This window comes from Theobroma cacao, unplaced genomic scaffold (assembly GCF_000208745.1).
Source record: "Theobroma cacao cultivar B97-61/B2 unplaced genomic scaffold, Criollo_cocoa_genome_V2, whole genome shotgun sequence".
NCBI classification, from domain to species: domain Eukaryota; kingdom Viridiplantae; phylum Streptophyta; class Magnoliopsida; order Malvales; family Malvaceae; genus Theobroma; species Theobroma cacao.
The window spans coordinates 1-5,615 of record NW_017234753.1 but is presented as its reverse complement, the minus strand read 5'-3'; the positions used below and the strand labels follow the sequence as shown (position 1 = coordinate 5,615).

Below are 5,615 nucleotides of genomic sequence, written 5' to 3'. Positions count from 1 at the left end.
AGAATTCCCAAACTCAAATTAGTCATGTGTTGTTGGTTAAAGGCTTAAAGCATAATTTACTAAGTATTAGTCAATTATGTGATAAAGGATTTAGAGTGTGCTTTGATTCAACTAAGTGTGAAGCGATAGATATGAGCACAAATAAAATCTCATTTATAGGAAATAGATTGAAGAATATGTATGTAAATTTTCTTGAAGATCTTGAAGTAAATAGTGAAATATGTCTTGTTGCAAATGCTAAAAATGATAGTTGGCTGTGGCATAGGAGATTAGGACATGTGAGCATGCATACTATGTCAAAATTAATTAAGAAGAATTTTGTCGCTGGACTGTCTAAGTTAAAATTTGAAAATGATAGGATATGTGATGCTTGCCAACTAGGAAAACAAGTTAGGACATCCTTCAAGTCTAAGAAAATTGTGTCAACATCTAGACCTCTTGAATTGCTTCATATTGATCTATTTAGTCCAATAAGCATAACTAGCTTAGGAGGAAAATCTTATGGCTTTGTAATAGTTGATGACTATTCTAGATATACTTGGGTGTATTTTCTTGCTCATAAGAATGACGCTCTACAAGCATTCTTAAGTCATTGTAAGAAAGTAGAAAATGAAAAAAGACTAGCCATAGTTAGCATAAGGAGTGATCATGGAAGAGAATTTAAAAATGATGAGTTTGAAAAGTTTTGTAATAAAAAGGGGTTGGATCACAATTTTTCTGCACCTAGAACACCCCAGCAAAATGGAGTTGTAAAGAGGAAGAACCGAACCTTAAAAGAAATGGCTAGGACCATGCTATGTGAGAATAACCTACCTAAATATCTTTGGGCTGAGGCAATAAATACAACAGCTTATTCCTTAATAGAGTCTCAATAAAACCCTTGTTTTCAAAGACTCCATATGAACTTTATAAAGGTAAGAAACCAAATATTTCTCATCTTAAGAGTTTTGGCTGTAAATGCTTTGTATTGAACAATGGAAAACAACCCCTAGGGAAGTTTGATGCAAAGAGTGATGAAGTAATATTTTTAGGATATGCTTTAAACTCAAAAGCCTATAGAGTTTTTAACAAAAGGACCTTGACCGTTGAAGAATCAATTCATGTAGTTTTTGATGAGTCAAATGCATTGCAAAAAGAAGTTCATGATGATGATGATGACGTAGAAGTCCTAGAAAAACAAATGGAGGAAATGAGCTTAGAAAACAACAAGCATAATGAAGAAAGCTCACCTAGAAGAGAAAATGAAACTCCACCTCTAGAAAATCAGCATGATAATCTACCAAGGAGTTGGAGATTTGTGAGAGATTACCCATAAGACCAAATAATTTGTGAGATTTTACAAGGAGTTAAAACTAGGAAAGCAACTAGAGAAACATGTGAGTTTTCAACTTTTATATCTCAAATTGAACCTAAAAACTTTGAAAAAGCTGAAAAAGAGGAAAGTTGGATAATGGACATGCAAGAAGAACTTGACCAATTCACAAGGAGTCATGTATGGTCATTGGTACCTAGACCTTCAAATCACCTTATTGTTGGTACAAAATGGGTATTTAGAAATAAGGTAGATGAGCAAGGAAATGTAGTTAGAAATAAAGCTAGGTTGGTAGCAAAAGGATACAACCAAGAAGAAGGAATAGATTATGATGAAATTTTTACCCCAGTTGCTAGGATTGAAGCTATAAGGTTGTTGCTAGCTTTTGAATGTTTCATGGATTTTAAATTGTTTCAAATGGATGTCAAAAGTGCATTCTTAAATGGATTAATTCAAGAAGAAGTATATGTAGAACAACCACCTGGCTTTAAAGACTTTGCAAAATCTGATCATATTTTCAAACTTCATAAAGCCTTGTTGGATTGAAACTAGCTCATAGAGCTTGGTATGAAAGGCTTTCAAAATTTCTAGTTGAGAAAGGGTGTGATAGAGGCAACATCGATACTACATTGTTCATTAAGAGAGATCTAAATGATTTAATTATTGTGCAAATATATGTGGATGATATTGTATTTGATGTAACTAATGAAGCTTTTTGCTGAGCCTTGTAAAAGCTTGGTGGAATCTTGTGAATTTGACCGGTTGTTAATGAGTTTGTGAGAAAATCCTTAGTTGGATAACCAAGGTAGTGGATGTAAGTCTTGGACTGAACCACTCTAAATTACTGTGCATTTTATACTCTGTTTTTATTTTCTTAAGTTTTGGAAATTAGTTTCCAATCCTGTCAAGAGCCAAATTGTGCTATTCACCCCATCTCTAGCACATATTATAGGGACCAACAATCTTCACACGTTTTGGTACACCTAGAGCCATAATTAGTGATGAAGGGACTCACTTCTATAATAAAAATTTTGAAGCAATCCTAGCCAAATATGGAGTCAAGCACAAAATAGCCACTACTTATCATCCTCAAACAAGTGGCTAGGCTAAAGTGTTAAATCGAGAAATTAAAAGAATTCTAGAGAAAATTGTTTGTCCTTTCAGAAAAGATTGGTCGAAAAAGCTGGATGATGCTTTGTGGGCATATAGAACTGCATGTAAAACTCTAATTAGGATGTCACCTTATAGATTGGTGTTTGGAAAAGCTTGTCATCTTCCAGTTGAACTTGAACGCAAGGCATATTGAGCAATCAAAAAGCTTAATTTTGATCTTCAAGCAGCCGAAGAAAAGCGTCTTTTTCAACTCAATGAGATGGATGAATTTCGTCAAAAAGCTTATGAGAGTGCAAGAATCTACAAAGAAAAGACAAAATGATGGCACGACCAGAAAATCATAAACAGAAGTTTTGAACCTGGCCAACATGTTCTCCTACACAATTCTCGTTTGAAATTATTTCCTAGAAAATTGTAATCTTGTTGGTCTGGACCTTTTATTGTGATGAAAGTATATCCTCATGGAGCAGTGGAGGTAGCTGATGATAAATCAACCTTCAAAGTAAATGCACAACGACTAAAGCATTATTGGGGAGGCAATTTCGATCGTCAAAGGTACTCAATCACACTTATCGACGCAATTTAAATCAGAAAAAATCAAGCTAACGACTATAAATTAAGCGCTTCTTAAGAGGCAACCCAAGCATTCTAACTTACTTTCTTTTATTTTCTTTTACTTAGTATTATTTACTATTTTTTTGTTATTTTGCAGGAACATAAAAAAATTAAAAAAATGAAAAAATAAAGAAATAAAAAATTTGTGGAGAGGGGTAAGTCGTAGCTTCCTCAAGAGGAAGCCGCAACCCAACGAGATGATGGAGCAAAGGCCGTGGAGCCCCTTAAGCGAGGCCACGGCTTCGCGGCTCAAAGTAACGAGGGCCACAACACCCGCTAGGGGTAGGCCTCGGCCCCGTGTTTTGGGGCTGTCAACCTTGGGCAACCCCTCTCCTAAAAAAAAGAGAAAGGTGGGGTAGGCTATAGCTTCCCCAAGATAAGGCTACGGCCTAACGGAATGATAAGACTCTGGTCGCAGTGCCCATCAAGTGAGGCCGTGGCCTCTCGAAGAAGAAGAATGAGGGTCGCAGTGCCTTTTTTTTGGTAGGCTGCCTGCTTTGGGCAGACCACTACTGAAAAAAAAATAATAATAATAAATAAATAAATTTGAAGTAGAAAAGAGAGAGAGGACGCCCCCCTTCATCACTCCAACTCACCTACCCCTTCCCTTTAGTATAATTTTCTACACTTCCATTCCCTTCTTTTTTTAACCATTCCTCCCATTTTTCCTCTCTTATTCCCTTTTCTATTATTTCTCTTTCATAGTTCTTTCTCCAAGATCAAGTACCCACAGTCATTATATTCTCCCCCATTGATTTTAATCACTTTGCACTAAATATTAAGTAAGTTTCAATATTTCTTTTAATTTTTTTTCTCTTTCTTTTCTTTTCTTCTTTTATTTTTAATATTGATGAGTTACTTCATATTATTTAAAATTTGTGATGAATATTGATGAATCTAGAGATATTGTGCTTCATTATTTTATGGGTGTGGTAGATTATTTAGATTTATGTTTTAAATTTCAAACATAAGTTGAAAGTGGAGAATATGGATAAGTTTCTTGATTTTGAATTTTTATGCCTTGTGGTATCATAATATTTTCATTGTTGGATTTTTACTTGATACTATGGGTATTATTTTCTAATAAGGAAACATATGAGCTATTATTGTTGATAGTCTATTGTGTTTTGTTTGTACTTTTCTTTTGGTTAAGAATAAATTGTAGGATATTTGAGAATGGCACCCAAAAGATCAAGACAAAATTCTAGTCGTTCGTTTGATCATACTAGATTTGTGTCAGCTGATGCTGTGGCTAGACACGTAAGTTCTCTTGTAAACAAAATTGCAATACCTGAATGAAGACTGGATCAAGGGTTGATTACACACTTTGACCTTCAACCAATGATTGATGGCCGCCACTAGCAAAAATTTTGTGCTTCACCAACAACTGCAAGTATCCCTCTGGTAAGAGAATTTTATGCTAATGTTGTAGAAGCCATTAATAATTTTGTTTTTGTGCGAGGAAAATTAGTTCCATTCTCGAGCCATGCCATCAATGAATTTTATGAAACTCCTGATATTGCAAACGATGGGTATGATCAATATGTGGCTGAGCATGAAAATTGGGATGATATCATTAATATACTCTATGAGGAGGGTGCTCAATGGCGATTTTTCAATAATGCACCAATTTCATTCAAGAGGACAATGATGAAACCAACTTCTAAGACATCGTTATATTTTGTGGCTTCCAATTACTTTCTACCGCACATACTAGTGATGTCACGAAAGATAGAGCCATCCTCATTTATTCAATCATGACTGGACTCACAATTGATATTGGTTGCATAATTTACAAAGCCATGACTCACACTGCACAATCAAAGCGTGAAGGCTTGTGGTTCCCTTCTCTGATTATAGCTATGTGCAAACAAGCTGGTGTACATTGGGATGCTAGTGAGGAGTTGTTGCACGCTAAACTTCCAGTTGATCTTAATCTCATCCTCAGACAATCTCAAACTTCTACTGGGGGTAGTTTTTCTTCTACACATCATCCTCCACCCCCTCGACCAAGACACCAACAATTGTCAATGACCTAGAGAATTGAGAACCTTGAGCACCTAGTTGAGAATCTTGGGCAACAATTTGAGCAACACATGACTTATCAAATCCAATGCAATCAACATATGGATCACATGTTTCGAGCTTATGGTGCTTTTATGGGAATGGATATGTCTACTCTTCCATCAGCACCTAATCCTCCTAAGGGTACTAATAAGGCAGAGGACAATGATGCAGAGGATAATGTTGATGAAGAGGCAGATTAAAGCTTCTCCAGATTTATTCAACGAACAAATACATATCATATATATTTAGATATATATATCAACATAATACAGGGCACATGGATTCATCACAGTCGTATTCCACAATGCAAAGCGTTTCATTCAAAAGCTTGCTCCTATGCATATTTTAGAAAAAACAGATGAAATATTTCAATGGATTTAATCAAACACATATACCCTAATCCCAAAATTAATGCAAGTTCACTCATCGATATTTGTTAAATTTTTACTCAATTCCAACTTCCTCTAATGGTCCAAATGGGGCGGTGGAGCTTCGTTGGAACTTATCC

The 5,615-nt window shown here is 35.4% G+C and overlaps 1 pseudogene; it reads left to right on the top strand.

The window, feature by feature from the left end:
- The window catches only part of LOC108663889, a 10,917-nt pseudogene extending 7,906 nt beyond the window's left edge, over positions 1–3,011 (top strand).
- The last annotated feature ends 2,604 nt before the right edge of the window (positions 3,012–5,615 follow it).